The sequence below is a fragment of the Microcaecilia unicolor genome, chromosome 7 (assembly GCF_901765095.1).
Source record: "Microcaecilia unicolor chromosome 7, aMicUni1.1, whole genome shotgun sequence".
Lineage (NCBI taxonomy): Eukaryota > Metazoa > Chordata > Amphibia > Gymnophiona > Siphonopidae > Microcaecilia > Microcaecilia unicolor.
The window spans coordinates 77,307,572-77,326,352 of NC_044037.1; positions in this window are offsets into that span (position 1 = coordinate 77,307,572).

The following is an 18,781-nucleotide window of genomic DNA, read 5'->3' on the forward strand; positions in this document are numbered from 1 at the left end:
TGGACATGGAGGGGAGAGAGGAGAATTGCTGGACGGGGAGGGGAGGACAGGGAAGAGAGAATTGCTGGACATGGAGGGGAGAGAGGAGAATCGCTGGACAGGGAAGAGAGAATTGCTGGACATGGATGAGAGGAGAGAGAGGAGAAATGCTAGAAATGGATGGAGAGGAGAGCAGGAGATAGAGGAGAATTGCTGGACATGGATGGAGGAGTTGGCTAGGAGATAGGAGAAATGCTGACTTGGATGGAGGAGAGGGGAGAGAGAATTATTGCTTTATATGGATATAGAGGAGGGAAGAGAGATGAGAAATGCTGGACATGAATGGAGGGGAGGAAAGAAAAAAGAAGATGCACATGGATGGAGATGAGGGAAAGGGAAGAGGAGAAAAACTGCACATGGATGGAGAAAATAGGCAAAAGCTGGATCCATGTTATACCTCCTCCAGTCAATTCCATGGAGGAGGACCCAGCTTTTACTTATGGATGCAGGGCAACAAAAGAAGAAGAAAGGAGGAAAGTAAAGAAATAAATGGAAAGAAAGCCCTGGAAACGGAGTTAAGAGAACAGATAGAGAGCAGCAGAATCAGAGACTGGGACCAATATGGATAGAAAAACAAAGTCACCAGACAACAAAGGTAGAAAAAATCATTTTATTTTCATTTTAGTGTTTGGAATTTGTCTTATTTTGCACTGGGTATACCGGAGCTGTAAGAGCTTACAGAAATTATTTATAATGAAAAAAAATCACATTATTTTTTCTCCTATACTAGTATAATATTTTCAATGATGTCTGTTTATATGCGCCATGGCTGGTAAAAGGGGTGTGGCTAATGTGGGTGTGGCTATAATAGGGGCGGTGCCATGTGTGGTGACCCCGCCCACAATGAGTACCGGCACCTTTTTTTCTACAAAAAAAGCACTGGCTACGCATCATATTTTATACCTATGGGCCATATGGGACTTAGCACACGCTTTCTTACAAGGGCCCATTTGTTCCAAAGCTGCTTCAGACTTAAAAAAAATATAATCACTGCTAGATCTAATCCAGTCCAAAGTCAACATTTATTATCTATGCAAATCTGTCAAATATTCTCAGATCTAAAGCAGGTTATAAGAGGTTTATTCATCATGATCCTACAATGTACACACTCTCCCCCACCCCCCAAAAATGACACTGTATCAGAAAACCCCAGTAAAGGAATAAAAACTGTTTCATAATTATACTAACATGTTTGATAGTACTTATGGAATTCAAAATATCAAGGCAAATCATGTTGCTTAATAGGAGTTTGATGTATTAAACAATTTTCTTTTAGAGCTCAAATAAAAAAAGACCTTTAATATATATGACCTTCTAGTTACACTATAATAGTAAAAACTTCCACATTCAATGGAAAAATATATATATATATTTAAAATTAAGACAGAAAATCACAAGTTCATATTATTACTGAACACTGATTCTAATCAAATGATTTTGCAAAGTGCTTATAAGCAGGATTATACAGTAATTGGTACACTGTATTTCTTTAGTCTTCATGATTCTATTTTCTCACTATTGTTCGTTTTCTGTGGCTATAACTCTGGAACCAAAAATGATTAATCTATCTTATATAAATCTATTTAGAATACTTTGACTTTTAGTATATGCAATAATAAATAGATTTATTTTTACAATGTAAAAGTTTGACTAGCTATTGCTTTGTACTCTACTGCTAATTCAGTTGGACAAATTCAATTATATACACTAGCATGTTGTTAATATATGTAAATAAAACCATACGGTGATATTGTAGTTCTATCAGATGCTGTTCTAAATAAAGCACATCTTGACTCCTAATTGGCATTTTAATGCTCCTTCATTAACAGCAACACATACATGGCTTCTTGGCTTAATGTTGGTTTCATAATGCAAAGACAATAAACAGGCACGCATATCAGCATTTCAGAATTCTAAAGGTTTGAAGTATATAGGTCTAGTCCCTTGGGTCCCGGTTTTCCAACTGCTTTACCTGCCTTGCTGTAAAGTCCATGGGTAGTTTTTTTTTTTTTAACCTCTGGATTTGCACCAAATTTGAAATGGAATGTATGCTTTCTCTTTGAAAATTATCTTTGATAGAAAGCACCCACGGACTTTTGCATCTGCTTTTTATGCAGTACAGTTTTCATGGAAAATAATATGCATACATTTCAAAGTACAATCAATCTGCATTATTTTCAGATCCCACTTAAAGATATGCCCCTGGGAATACCTCCTCTAAATGAGACTAAAATATGTATCTGTAAAACCGTGTGCATAACTGGATTAAGGCAGGTTCAATTTGAGACAGTCACAGTTTACCCAGTTAGATTGTTATTTGCCTGCATAATTGGCTTTGAAAATTGATAATTTTATGTGGGTAAAGCCATGTACACCAGCTCCTTTTATGATTTTTGAAAGGCAGAATTTGGACATTTTACACTGCAATTCAACCAAATAGCAAGGGGGCATGTTGGAGGCATGTTTTTGGCTGTGACTAGGGCAAGTCCAAAATTAGGACATCTTTCAGCGATAATGGAACAGGAAGAAACATCCAAAGCAAAACAAGGACATTTTTATCTAGACCTGTCTCAGTCACATCCAGGGTACAAAATGTTGTCTTGATTGAGCAACTGACCACTGGAGGGATGCATGCATGACCTCTTCTTAATCTCCCAGTGGTTACCGACCCCCTCCCCTTTAAGAAGTGAAAGTGACAGTGGATACTAGGCTCTATGACAGCTTCAGGTATGATGGCCATTCCTAATAGAGCACTAAACAAGTTTAAGGAGTAGCCTACTGGTCAGTGCAGTGGACTTTGAACAACAGGTCCCAGGTGTAACTTCTACATTAACATTTTTATTTCTTTACAAATATGTGAGCCCTCCTGGAACATAGAAATATCTACTATACCTGAATTTATAAGACATCTGTAAGCGTGATGGCCATTGTAGTGGTGTACCTTTAGTTACAGTAGGTTTTTATCTGTTCCGGTAGGACTCACAATAACATATAAAAAGAAGATGGGATTTGTACCTGGGTCCTATTGTTTAAAATCCACTGTACTGACCACTAGGCTGTCACTGTGCTCTTCAGGGAAGTCTGTGTGGTCATTTTTGTACAAATGATGACAGACACATGTTTTTGTGTCTGCTGTTTTGGAGTTCATATTTTGTATGTTTTATTTTGGGAAATGGCTATTTATTATTATTATTATTGCAATAAACATACATGTAAATAACGTTATATCAAAGGAAAAAATACCCAAGTCCACATCAATGGGGAGAGATAAGAGAAAAAGCAAGCAATAATCAAAGGAAAATCAATACCGTCACAAAACAGAGTATCTATATTACTTTAGACCTTAATTATACATCTATATATAACAATCCTCTCACCTAACTGACAATGTGGCTATTCATTTTGGATGTTTATTAATATGATTATTTGATTTTATGTTACCATTTTAATCAAAGCGTGATTCATTATACTTTACAATAATAGTGCTTTACAAACAATTGGCCCTGTTTCCTAAGCAGTGCTAAGGGCGTGTTAGCATTTTTAGCATGTGCTAATGATTAGCCCCCTCTAAATGCTAACACATCACCCATATGGGTGACTAACTTTTAGTGCGCACTAATTTTAGCGCAAGCTAAAATTCTAATGCGGCTTAGTAAACAGGGCCCAATATGTAGTCAGCTTTAGGATAGATAACCTGTTTTCCATACTTTGTACCTGTAGTACATGTAGCCTTTGAATTAAAGTAAGCAAAGAAGAAACACATAATATTACTACTTCCAGTTAACTATACTGGAGCATGAAAGATAAAGTAACCTGTCTATAGCTTACCCAAATATACCTTATTGAGCCAATAAATACAAAGTACCCATTAAATCTCTTTGTTCAAGTCATGCAGTTGGACAATGTTCCTGTAAGAAATAAAACAGAATTCTGTTCTCAACAGGTAAACTACTAGTTATCTACTCTCTGAGTAATGATACATGTTTTTGGAAGCCGTAGTGTTGAAATGAGAGAGTACTGGACTAGATTCTACATATAATGCCTAAATATTTGGTGCTGAAACAGTCCTCTGTGATTAGCCTTTATGAACACCTCTGTTCCACTCTCAGGGGTCCTTATATTAAGCTGCGGTAAAAGGGGGCTTGCGCTAGCGTCAGCACATTTTTTGATATCCGCTAAGGCCCCCCTTTTACTGCAGTGAGTAAAAGGTTATATTGTTTTCTCAAAAAGAAATGGCCATGCGGTAAGTGAACCACTTACTGTGTAGACATTTTGGGGAGGTGCACTTACCACCACTTATTTAAGTGGTGGTAGGGGCTCCCATGCTAACCCAGCAGTAACCAGGCAGTGCAGAGTGCTGCCTGATTACTGCCAGGTAAACACTTGAACTGCAAAAATAGAAGGATTGGTACGCAGAAAGCCTGTTGCCACACACCAATCCTTTAGTAAAAGGGCCCCTCAGTACCTTTTGGAGCTTTGTTGTTGATGCCTGCTTCTAGGCATGCTGGGAAGAGCAGAATTCCCCCCCCCCCCCCACCTTCTGATTGCTCACTTGAGGAAAATTGAGAGAGACGGTACCTGTACCTAGATCATAGATCCAGCATGTAGATGGTTTTAACTCTACATGTTCAGGCAGTAAACTACTGCTTTTATTTTTTTTCCTAGCAGGGTAGTAATCCATAGTGATTTTTTACTGTTGTGACTGCAGCAGCTGCTGCTGTGATTTCTGTTAGTGCTGCATTTCAGTATTCAGATTGCCAGTCACTTAAAGCTCCTCCTCTCTGGGAGAGGGGCTAATAACAGACACAGACTCACTCCATATGTATAGAATCCCTAATCTGGCTCAATGCAACTATAAGTGATTGATTTGTTTTAGCTTGTCATCAAGAACTAGATTCTGTATAATCGCACCTAAAAATATGGGGACAAAATGAAATTTACTTAATTCTATGAAGTACATGTTAATTTAGGCATACTTTATAGAATAAGCCTAAATTTCCATGCAGTTTATAGAATATGTTGAACACCAGTCCATGCAACTAAATTTAGTCGCAGGCAGTTACACCAAGTAAAACCCTATGTAAATGCAGATGCCTAAATTAGGCATGGATCGGGTGTTTTCTATAACAGTGTTTATAGATTTTAGAAACGCCTATGACCGTTAGCTTTGAATTAAAATCCTCAGTGGCCTGCACCACCTGTTCAGGCCTGCAACATCCGTTCCAGCCTGTATCACCCATTCCTGCCTGCATCATCCGTTCAGCCTGCATTATCCTTCCAGCCTGCACTATCCTTCCAGCCTGCACTATCCTTCCAGCCTGCACCCCTTATTCCAGCCTGCACCCTCTGTTCCAGCCTGCTCCCTCTGTTCCGGCCTGTATCATCCATTCCAGCCTGCATCATCTGTTCCAGCCTGCACCCTCTGTTCCAGCCTGCTCCTTCTGTTCCAGCCTGCTCCATCTGCTCTAGCCTGCATCATCTGTTCCAGCCTGCTCCATCTGCCCCAGCCTGCATATTAAAATCCAATCCTGCAACCTCTACTCCTTTGTTCCAGCCTCCAGCCTTGCTGCCTCAACTTTGTTTGTGACTGTTAGCTAACTGTCTAGCTATCTGTCTACTATTATTGGCTATTCTACTACTGCATATGCATTACCCTGAATTGTATTATCTAGTATTATTGGCTATTACCTCTAATGCCTATACCATCCATCCTCCTAATCGCTCTGAGCCTATTTGAACCACCATCCCTTCAGCTTATTCTGAGCATTTCTGTACCATAATCTGCTATTATTATTATGGCTCCTGTATACCTGCTCTTCTTGGCACTATCCCTTCCCAATCTGTTTCTCCTCATGAAACCACTTCCCACCGTAGGAACACTTTGTCTTCTCTCTGTATTCATCACCTCTCTATCCCTCTCCTCACCATCTCTTTTTTCCACCCCCTTCTTCACAGCTGTCAACCTTCAACACTTCCTTCCATTCACCCCTCGCCTTTTTACCTAAATACATCTCGCCTTCATCGCTGTCGTCATAACTCTCCTACTGTCCTCCATACTGTCCTACTCCTTCTCCTGCTCTCTGCTGGTGACATTAATCCCAATCCTGGTCCCCCACATCAGCCCTCATCCTATTTGTGCAGGCCTTACCATGATACCTCCAATCTTATTTCTATTCCTCTCCACCCCCTTCTTCTCTGCCCTTCTCTTGTGCTCTATGGAATGCCCGCTCTGTCTGCAACAAACTCTCCTACATCCATGATCTCTTTATCTCTCATACCCTTCATCTGTTTGCCCTAACTGAAACCTGGATTTACCCTGAAGACTCTGCTTCAGTTGCGGCCCTATGTCATGGAGGTTATCTCTTCTCCCATACTCCTCGCTATAGCGTCCTGTGGAACTTTCAAATTTTCAAACAAATATCTTCTAAATAAATCCAGAGGCAAAGTCCCAGGAATATTTTATTTTTTAGCACTGAGGTGGAGACTAGGTGTGTTTAGCACAGCTACATTGCTGCGCACTAACCAATTAGCGCATAAGACCTTACTGCCTACAAAATAGGTGGCAGTAGGGGCTCACACGCTAATGACTATGTACTAATAGGGAAAATTAGTACACGGTCATTAATAGAAAAGAAAAAAACAAAACAAAGCAGAAGTTTGGCCATGTTCCGTCATGAGCTAAAAAATGGCCTTAGCGTGCAGGAATCATCTGTGCAGTCATGCACTAAGGCCACTTTTTTACCGCAGTTTGGTAAAAGGGCCCCTAAGTCTTTTCAATAGCTTAAACATGAGTTCAATTGTTTTTCTTCATAATACTTCTCCTGGTTGCACATTCAGCATGCTATTCAGATGTACAGAATTTTCCTCAATATTGGCTACTTGGCTGCTGGAGGAGTTTGTAGATGTTTTTACTTCCAGTCGGAAAGTAGCTTTATTATTCTACTGGTGACTTCAGTTTTCACAAAAAATACTTTTTTCAGGACTTTGAAACTACAGGAGAAAGACTTGGATGTCATCCTGTCAGATCAAGCCTGGGAGATACTTCTGGTCCTCTTCAGTGTAGGTGTCCAAATTGGCTTCTATTATGTAGGCTGTTTTATGATGTATAGAGTGATTTGGACCCCATAATAATTGCCAAAGTATCTTTAGACTGTTCAAATAAATATTGGTGTTTTTTAGGGCAAAGGTAGAGCATAGGTGATAGGGTGCCTATTTCCACTAATCTTCAAAAATGTTTTGGAGTGGAATATGGAAGCCCTCACAGTTAAGCTGTGAGGGTGTTAACATTGACTGAAGCCAGGCAGCCAGAAGAAGAAAGGAAAGGGGGGGGGGGGGGAGTTGCAGGAGGGAGTTAGTTTGGAAGTAGTTAGTGTTTAGGTTAGCAACAGGAAAGGGAGAAAGGGGATTGGGTAGGAATTAAGGGATAGGATTGGCTGGAAGGGAAGTGCTAGGATAGGGAAGATTTGGGCGCTCAGAATTAGTTTTTAGTTAGGTAGGAGAGGGTTAGGGTGAATAGGAGGGAGTGAAAGAGAAGTTGGGGGGGGGGGGGTTTAAAGTAGAAAAAATGAAACAAATTCTTATGTCTAATCAGTGGAGCACTGGCTAGAGCACTGAGCTTGTAATCAGAAGGTTGCTGGTTTGATTCCCCTTTAAAGATTACCTGAGGTGGGGGAGGCTGGTGTTTGGCAGTGGCATCGTAAACAACAGGGGAATTTGGGTTGGTTTTTTGATTGCTGGGCGGACAAACGGGGTTTTTTGAAGTGTGTGTTACGTTGGGAGGGGGTGGGTGAGTTAAAATGTGTTGGGAAGGCACTTCCGGTTTGCGAGGTGTTAGGGGTAAAAAATTTTTTTATTGTGGCTGCTGTGGCCTAGTGGTTAGAGCACCAGCCTTATAATCATAAGATTGCTGGTTCAAATCCCACCTAAGGCAAGTCACTTCAGGGACAAAGTTTGACACAAACCCAGAATACTTGAATGTAACACACCTTGATGGACTACTGGAGAAAGTGTGATCACAGCTGCAAATAATGAGCACCATTTTTATTAGGTGTATGTCACATGGCAAAAGCAGGAAGCTAAGCAGGTGCAACCCTGGTCAGGAACTGGATGGGCAAATTAGGGGACCTAAATCAGCAGTGTAACCTTTTTAAAAGGAGAGATTAAGGGACTCAAAATTGAAGGGGTGTTTGCTTGGGAGCGGGGAGAGTGAGTGATTGTGGGTAATTGATTATATTAAATAAATAAATAATTATATATATATATATATATATATATATATATATATATATAATAAATAAAAATACTGTTTAATGGGGCCAAAGAAGATTGTGAAAAGTGGGGGTAAAGTGAGTGGAAAAAAGAAACATGGGATGAATGTGTCTGGAGGGGGGAGTGCTAAAGGGGGTATGGGGAATATAGGGAGAGATGCTGATGTTGCAGAAGGGGTGAATAGTGGACAAGGTGTGGAAATGGGGTGTCAGGTGGGATTGAATATCGAGCAGGAGAGGGGTAGCAGGATGCAATGTGGGACGGCAACCAGTGCGATGGCAGGTGGTATGCGGACCCGTGGTGATGTTCCTTTGCAGGATGCTGCGGTGGAGGATCCGTTGGAGGGGCCTTCTTCTGGGAGAGCAATGGGTGAGTTGGAGGAATTGTGTGTAACTGGATATAGAAGGGGGCGGCGGGGAGGGGAAGTACGGGAGGGGGTTAGAGATCGGGGTAGTTGGGAAAAAGGGGTGTCGGGAAAAGGTTTGAGAAAGAAGCTGCGGAATAAAAAATTTTTGCGGAATTTGTGTCATGTGGTAAGGCGGTTGGATAGTGAAAAAAAAAAAAAAAAAAAAAGGCAGAGGAGGGGTGGAACAGGTGATCCTATGCAGGTATGGGAATCTTCAGACTCCTGGGATTCATCAGGGTCTTCTTCATCTTCTTCGGATGAAGTAGAGGTGGAAAGGGGGAATGTTGTAAGTGGGATGCGGGAGAATCAAAGGGCAGGTATATTTATGGGTTCGAGGATGGGTCATTCATTATGTAATATTGCCCCTCTGGATTGTTATATAACGTTAAAATGGAAGCAGAGAATTTTAAAAGGAAAATATATAGATTTATTTGCCTTGTTAGTGCGTGATAGGGATGTTAATGGGGGGAAGGATGGGGGTAAGGAAGAAGGAAAGAAGAAAAGAGGGAGGGTACCAAAGACAATCATGAATTGGTTGTTAAGTTTTCATGTTTTTGCGAGTGTGTTGGGAGGTCAGAAACCTGCTCTTTATCCGGGTTTATGGAATTACTGTGATTTAATTTTGAGAGCTTATAAAATGTATGGAGGTTGGGCTTGGGTAAATTATGATGAGCAGTTTAGGCGGAGTTTGGCGAAGGACAAATCTGAGAATTGGGGTGTGAGAGATGTGGATTTGTGGATTGCTAATTTTACTCCTTCGGTTAATCCTCCCTTTCGTTCGGGAGCCTCTGCTGGATTTCCCGGGTATGGTAGTGGCTCAGTTGGAAATACCGGGGGAATGGGCGTTGGTCGAACAGGGAGTTTCGGAATGGCAGGAGGAGGAAGTGTGGGGACAAGCGGATTGGGGGGAAAGGGGAGTAGCCCCGGTAATGCGGGATGATGTAATAGGCCTTCCTGCAGATTCAGACACTGTTGCAGTGTCTGTCAGGGATTCCACCCTGTGTTTAAATGTCCAAGAGGGGGATTGGGAGGTCGGGGAAGGTCGGGGAGGGGAGGAGCTATGGGCGGCCCAGGTGTGGGCTGGCAAGGCCCCTTCTCCTATTAAGGTAGCGGCGTTACAAAATTGGTTGGGTCTGTATCCGTGTGGTGGTGATGCATATTTGCTGTGGGTAGGTTTTTCGGAAGGTTTCCCGATCCCGTTTGAGGGACCGGTGTTGGATCATAAGTGTAAGAATTCAGTATCTGTGATTCAGCATGCGGAGGTGGTTCGGAAGAAGTTGATGAAGGAGTTGAGTCTTGGGCGGATAGCAGGACCGTTTGCTGACCCGCCGCTTAAAAATTTGGTAGTGTCTCCATTGGGTGTGATACCGAAAAAAGAGCCGGGTACATACAGGTTGATTCATAATTTGTCCTATCCTGAAGGTTCTGGTGTAAATAGTTTTATTGATCCGGATTTGTGTACAGTGCAATATGCTAGTTTTGAACAAGCGGTGGATTTGTTGAGGAATTTGGGAAAAGGTGCATTGATGGGAAAAGCGGACATTGAAGCAGCTTTCCGTTTATTGCCAGTGCACCCTACAGCTTTTAGGTTGCTTGGATTTAAGTTTGAAGGTAAATTTTATTTTGATAAATGTATGCCTATGGGTTGTTCTATTTCTTGTAATTATTTTGAAGCATTTGCTACATTTTTACATTGGGTAGTGGAACAGGTTAGTGGTTGGGATTCTATTGTTCATTATTTGGATGATTTTTTGTTTGGGGGTCCAGAAAATTCATTGCAGTGTGCTTCCTTGATGTCAGCATTTAGAACGGTGGCAAAGGAGTTGGGTGTGCCTTTGGCTAAGGAAAAAAGTGAGGGCCCGGTTACCAAATTGGTGTTTTTGGGGATAGAGTTGGATTCAGTGAGAATGGAGTCTCGTCTGCCTAAAGAAAAGATTGTGGTTTTGCGTCAGGAGATTGATAGGGTATGCATCAAGAAAAAGGTGACGTTGAAGGAGATTCAGTCGTTGTTGGGGCATTTTAATTTTGCAACGAGAGTGATTCCTATGGGACGAGTTTTTTCGAGACGTTTAGCATTGTTAACAGTTGGTTTGCGGAAGGCGCATTTTAGAGTGCGTGTGACACAGGCAGTGCGAGCGGATTTGCAAATCTGGAGAGAATTTTTGTCGGTGTTTAATGGAACTTGTGTTTGGCAAAATGTATTGGTTTCAAGTGTGGATTTACAATTATTCACAGATGCGTCGGGAGAAATTGGATTTGGGATTTATTTTGGAGGGGCATGGTGTGCAGAAGAGTGGCCTCAATGGTGGAGAGAGATGGGTTTGTGCAAGAATATAGCTTTGTTGGAATTATTTCCAATTTGGGTGGCTTTGTGGCTATGGGAACGGAGGTTGTGTGACAGGAGGATTGCCTTGTATTCTGATAACATGTCAGTAGTATGGGCAATCAATAAGCAGTATTCGCGTTGTCCGCTGTTAGTGGAGCTGTTGAGATTGATTGTGTTAAAATGTCTGCAATTAAATTTATGGCTAACAGCGAGACATGTGCCTGGTGTTTGTAATGAGATTGCTGATGCGTTATCTCGTTTACAGTTACATCGCTTCAGAGCTTTGGCTCCATCAGCAGATTGGGAGCCTACACGGATGTCCGAAGATTTGTGGCACAATTTTCAGGAGGTTGTGAGGCGCTGTTGATGGGAGCATTAGCTCCTAATACTTGGAAGGCTTATGGAGTTGGATGGAGGCGATTCCTATCATTTCTGGCTGACAGAGGTTGGGATTTGGTTTTCCCAATTTGTGAAGAGAGAGTGGTCCGACTTATTGCTTTTGCAGTGGATAATAAATGGTCGTTTGGGATGGTATCTCAGACAATGGCTGCAATAGCATTTGTGTCTAAATTGCTGGGTTGGGGAGATCCAGCTGGGAAATATTTGATTTGTAAGTTATTGTGTGGTTTTTCCAGAGAACATGGGAAATCACGAATGGAGAGGGTGAGGAGGCCGCTATTTTATGCACAGGTAGTGCAATTGTGCAAGGTATTAACCAATATTTGTGGTAGCCTTCTTTTCAGCTTGCAGGGTTGGGGAGTTGGTAGCTTCATCAACGCGAGCTATGGATGATGAAGGTTTGAGAAGAAGGGATGTGGTGGTAGAAAAGGGGGTGTTGCGTATATATTTAAGGAAGTCTAAAATGGACCAAGATGGAAAAGGCATTTGGATTAGTCTGCGAGCGGCTAAGACTTTGGGATTTTGTCCAGTGCAATGTGCAGTGGAGTTCAATGGTGTAGGACCGGTGGGTGGTGAGGTTTGGTTGGTGCATAGCAATAGTATGCCTTTAACGAGGTATCAATTTGCAGCAGTGCTTAAGAAAGGTTTGAGATATATGGGTTTGGAGCCGAAGGAGTATGGGACACATTCCTTTCGAATTGGTGCTGCTTCCAATGTAGCCCAAGAAGGGGTTCAGTGGCTTTAATTCAGCGGGTGGGAAGATGGAGGTCTAATAGATATAAAGGGATGTTCGGGATGAGAAGTGATTAGGTTTATGCTAATTGTTCTAGTTTCTTTTACAGATGTATTGCCTCTGGACATATGTGTATGGATCTGCGGACATTCATATGTCTTTTGGGCACACAAGCATGCTCTGGAATCAAAGTGGGGATCCAACCTGGGATTGGTGGAATTCGGTATTCGAATCCGCTGGTTGGCCATACGAGGAATGACTTGGAAGCAGTTGTTGCCAGCATTACTGCAAGCTCGGCGATTTTCTTCTCCAGTTCTAATTTGTATTCATTTGGGGGGAAATGATTTATGTGCTGTAAAAGGAGTTCAGTTAATTCGTTTAATGAAAGCAGAATTATTGGAGGTGATGAGTTATTTTCCAGGAGCAGTGATTGTATGGTCACAGATTATTCCCAGAAGAGTGTGGAGGGGGGCAGTTAATCCAAAAGGTATTGAGCGGTTGAGGCGCAGGGTGAATTGGGAAGTGTCAAAATTTATGGGGAGAATGGGGGGTTTGGTGTTAGCACATGATTTGATCTCGTCAGATTGTGCAGGTTTGTATAGGCAGGATGGAGTTCATCTGTCCGATATTGGAACTGATATCTTTTTGAGTGCACTCCAAGATTTGTTGGAGGATTGCTTAAAGAAGGATTTGGCGGCAGCTTTGGTTATGGGGGAGCGGTGACAAGATGGAGTCTGTCACCGCTTGTGGCCTGGATGAGGGGTTTAAGAGGCACCAGAAGCGGTTAAAGGAATTGTATGAAATATATGAAATGGAAATGAACTCGTGGGCGGAACCGCCATGAGTAAGAGGTGGCTTGACGGTACCGTAAGTCACCTGGGGGGAGGGGGGTAAGGGGGGAAGAAAGTGAGCCAGTTCATTACCGAATGGCTTAACATTATTATTAATCACACTGTGAAGTGGGGAGAAAGTGAGCCAGTTCGTTACCGAAGGGCTTAACATTATTAACCGCATTCTGAAGTTAACCTGGTGGAAAATTATATGTTACTAAGTTGATGTTAAGTAAATGAATTTATTAATATTTGGAAATAAAGCTGCAGCCAAATTTTATTCCAAAAAAGAAATTGTTGTTTGAATTATTTAAAAAATTTTAAGTATGTGTTAAGGGCTGCCTGAAGTGTGAATGTCAATGTTAGGGCTAAATCAGTGCATTGCTAGATGTTCAAGAGCCCTTTTCTTTTAAAATTCTTATTTGAAAATCCATAGCCCTTACAGATGGTTTATCTACAGATGATGCTTTCATATTTAGATTTTTGTTTGTTAGCAATAGCACTAAAACTCTTATTTTTAATGGGAAAAATAACACTATATTGGAAGGTAATATGTGGTGTCATGCTGTTCATTTCTATAAGAAGTGTGAAATGGCAGCTGCGGATAAGAGAGGATGACTTCTTACTTATTTAGGGCCATGTTTACTAAGCCGCGCTAGCGTTTTTAGCATGCACTACAGTGGTGGAAATAAGTATTGGATCCCTTGCTGATTTTGTAAGTTTGCCCACTGACAAAGACATGAGCAGCCCATAATTGAAGGGTAGGTTATTGGTAACAGTGAGAGATAGCACATCACAAATTAAATCCGGAAAATCACATTGTGGAAAGTATATGAATTTATTTGCATTCTGCAGAGGGAAATAAGTATTTAATCCCTCTGGCAAACAAGACCTAATACTTGGTGGCAAAACCCTTGTTGGCAAGCACAGCAGTCAGATGTCTTCTGTAGTTGATGATGAGGTTTGCACACATGTCAGGAGGAATTTTGGTCCACTCCTCTTTGCAGATCATCTCTAAATCATTAAGAGTTCTGGGCTGTCGCTTGGCAACTCGCAGCTTCAGCTCCCTCCATAAGTTTTCAATGGGATTAAGGTCTGGTGACTGGCTAGGCCACTCCATGACCCTAATGTGCTTCTTCCTGAGCCACTCCTTTGTTGCCTTGGCTGTATGTTTTGGGTCATTGTCGTGCTGGAAGACCCAGCCACGACCCATTTTTAAGGCCCTGGCGGAGGGAAGGAGGTTGTCACTCAGAATTGTACGGTACATGGCCCCATCCATTCTCCCATTGATGCGGTGAAGTAGTCCTGTGCCCTTAGCAGAGAAACACCCCCAAAACATAACATTTCCACCTCCATGCTTGACAGTGGGGACGGTGTTCTTTGGGTCATAGGCAGCATTTCTCTTCCTCCAAACACGGCGAGTTGAGTTCATGCCAAAGAGCTCAATTTTTGTCTCATCTGACCACAGCACCTTCTCCCAATCACTCTCGGCATCATCCAGGTGTTCACTGGCAAACTTCAGACGGGCCGTCACATGTGCCTTCCGGAGCAGGGGGACCTTGCGGGCACTGCAGGATTGCAATCCGTTATGTCGTAATGTGTTACCAATGGTTTTCGTGGTGACAGTGGTCCCAGCTGCCTTGAGATCATTGACAAGTTCCCCCCTTGTAGTTGTAGGCTGATTTCTAACCTTCCTCATGATCAAGGATACCCCACGAGGTGAGATTTTGCGTGGAGCCCCAGATCTTTGTCGATTGACAGTCATTTTGTACTTCTTCCATTTTCTTACTATGGCACCAACAGTTGTCTCCTTCTCGCCCAGCGTCTTACTGATGGTTTTGTAGCCCATTCCAGCCTTGTGCAGGTGTATGATCTTGTCCCTGACATCCTTAGACAGCTCCTTGCTCTTGGCCATTTTGTAGAGGTTAGAGTCTGACTGATTCACTGAGTCTGTGGACAGGTGTCTTTCATACAGGTGACCATTGCCGACAGCTGTCTGTCATGCAGGTAACGAGTTGATTTGGAGCATCTACCTGGTCTGTAGGGGCCAGATCTCTTACTGGTTGGTGGGGGATCAAATACTTATTTCCCTCTGCAGAATGCAAATAAATTCATATACTTTCCACAATGTGATTTTCCGGATTTAATTTGTGATGTGCTATCTCTCACTGTTACCAATAACCTACCCTTCAATTATGGGCTGCTCATGTCTTTGTCAGTGGGCAAACTTACAAAATCAGCAAGGGATCAAATACTTATTTCCACCACTGTATGTGCTAGAGTCACCCATATGTTCCTATGGGCAACAGCGTTTAGCGCGTGTTAATCAGCATGCGCTAAAAACGCTAATGTGCCCTTAGTGCGACTTAGTAAACAGGGCCCTTAGCTATATGGAAAAATGTAGATGTCATTTTTTTTCTGCAATATACTATATGTATATTATATTCACCATGTATATGGCTTCCAGTTTCAGTCTATTATTTGTTTTGTTTTGGAGTTCTTCAATAAAGAAATTTGAACTTAAATAGTTCTATCAATGATAACAAATTTGGACCTGGTTAAAAAAAGTCAGTTCAAATATTTGGATTTTAAAAGGTGGTACCTTATGTTATTCTCCCCACGTACAACCAGATTCAGTATACAGTGCTCAAGTTTTGATGCCGGGAAAAATCCACACTAAGCACCAGTTTCGAACAATCCAACATTTTTTGTCCAAAAAGGATCAGAGAATGGTTATCCAAGGCTATGCTGACCTCACATATGGATTATTGCAATGCTGTATTTGTTGTCTTCCTCAATGTTCTATGAAGTGTTTACTATCAGTTCAACAAATGGCTTTTAGAGTGCTATGTCAAATCTATTTATCAGATCAAATCTCTCCACTTTTATACTGTTTGCATTGGCTGCCTGTCACTTATTGTGTCAAATTTAATTCTTTAACTAGCTCAAAATGATCTTTTTAAGGTCACTCCATCCTATTTGTCATCTCTGTTGATTCCATACAAGCTATCTTGTCATCTATGTTCAGTTAATGAAAACCTTATTTCTCTCCGACCCTTGGTACAAGCACACCGTGATTCCTCTGCATTATTTTTTTTATCTAGCTTCGTTTCTCTGGAACTCATTACCTCCTGACTTACATGTAGAACAATCTTGAAGCAGATTTAAATTGGCCCTTAAATCTTAATTCTTTAGTATGGTTTTCCAGATTACCTTAGGGCCTCTTTTACTAACCTATACTAGGGATTCCTGGTGGGGCAAATGAGAGGAAGCTCATTCAATTCCTATGGGATTCCTCTTAACTCAGGAAGCACTAGCGTATCTTTGTAAAATAAGACCTTAGGTAAGCCTTTACATGTTTTCATTATAGCATGGTGGATACCTATGTCTTTTCTTCTGTGTGATTGATGATCTTTGTCTATCCTGTCCTATCCAAATACAGGAGTTCTTATATGTTCTAGTACTTTGACTAATACATTTTACTTATATTGTTGTGTTATATGTAACTCTTGTATTTTGTTATTTATGGTTTATTTAAATTTGATATACCACTTGTAGTAAACGTACATCAAAGGTGTTTATAAAATAACTAAAAATAAGTACAAAAAATAACACAACAATATAATATATTTCAGCAACTAACTAAAAATAAGTACAAAAAATATTTCTGCTGCCATTGCTGACTCTCCAGCTCCTATTCTCTCATGCAGGACCTCAGAGAAAGCCAAAGATCTGCTCTGGGGACAGAGGTAATGGACTGGATAAAAGGGCTTGGTGGGCAGTATGTTTTCCGCTTGCTCTTAATTACAGTACCTCCTTCCTTAAACAGTATGTTTATATTGTAATAAATTTTATCTAGATATCATATACACTAATAGAAACATTGAAACTCTTGTCTTTCTATCTTTAAAAAAAGAAAACTATACTTTTCTTACACTTGGTATAAAGATCAAATTTGAGCTTTCATTCTAGTAAACGTTAATATTTCAGAAAATTTGCTGGAAATCTCAATGAAGCTCTATTTATGTTAAGGACCAGAATCAACAGGAATATAAACATAGATCTGAGCTGAGCCTGTCTAATATGGAGGTGGCATTGATGCACACTTCTAAATCTGCATGCTGAAACAGATGTTCTACCGTAGAATAAACCTCTTTAACTTTACAATTTTTATTTCAGAAAATAGAAAGATCTTTTTTATGGAAAACAGTAACGCTAAAAGGGACTTATGTCAAAATCATTATGCAAGAGTGTCTTTCCAGCACACAGGGATTTAATTTACCAGCAAATACAAATATAGCCATCAGTGAGTCTTTCTAGTGTATATTTAGTCCCTGCGCCAGTATGGACAACACTGAAATGGTTGAATTGAGCCCAAGATATACAGGTTCAATACCAATTCCCCTTCTGTTTGTTTGCTTTGCAACATAAATCTTCTCAATGACTATATTAAATGTCAATTCTTTCACGTGAACAGCAAGAGATTCTGAATAACCATGCAATGGAAAAGCCATTATTTAAGGATAGCACTGAAGAAAAAAGATAAATACTAGAGCTAGAGGGATATGCTTTGAATCAAATATAATCAATCTCCAGAAAGGACTTAAACACAAAATTGTATGCAACAAAGCACTCAAAGAAGCCTGAATTCCTTAAATGGTGTACTGTATACTACATGTAGTATCCATTTTTGGCATGAATTGAAAGTAATGATGCTCAATCAGTAGGAACTAAACCTAGATCAATTCTTCCTAGCACAAAAATGCCATGTCTTATTGAACATTCCTGGGTTTAGCTAATACGTCTTCATAATAGACAAAATCTATCAACACAAATATGGTACTAAGCCCTCAGAGAGGTATGAAATCAAATGATTGCCTTGTTTGTTTCCAGAGGCAAAAAGAAAAAAAGGCTCTCTCAGTTCCCAACAATCACTTGCATGGTACGTACTCTACATGTTTGGAAAAAAAAATAAAAGATTAATGTGTACTATAGTCACAGGAAGGACATTCATTTTCAAAGTTGTTTACCTTTGGAAATAGCCTTGTTTGAAATGTCCTTTACTTGTTAAAAGGACTGCTTGGAGTTCACAACTTGCATATGTTTCTCTTTCCTCTTCCTGTAGGCAAGGGAGGTATGAAGTTTATAGGTACTTTGATCATTGGTCACCTGTGTACGTGAGAGACCTTTGAGAATTTTCTATCAGGTCTGCAGGTATGAAGCTATCTGGATGACTTACACTTTAGCAGGCTACAAAAATTGCCCTCTAGATATAAGAGAATTTTCATAGATGTCTTATTTTCTTTTGAGCTGTATAATTGCTAAAGGATAATTAAGCCATCACTATAGTTTTAGTATCGCCCCCAACTCTAAAGTTATGTGTGTACTTTTAAGCATACACAAAACAACATAATTTTCAAACAATGTTTCTCCATATGTTGTATTTACTTATGTACTACATTGGATATTATCTTCTGCTTGCTCTGCCCCCTCTGGCTCGTTCTGTACATGTATGTGTATATGAGGGCAGGACCTTTGAGCATGTTGTACCAAGGCCGGTACTGAGGTGGGCCAATGTGCACACTATTTGCTATGATCTACATCTAAATATGGGCTGGACAGTTTTGCCCATAACCCTGCCATACTTTTTTTTTTCCTTTTTACTGACATGGTAATGTGTGCCAAGTTGAGCACCCTCAATCAGTTTGAAAAGTTGGCTCCTATAATGGTTACTATAGTCTAACTAGCTGATAAGTATACTTGCCAATAGGGATCTATTT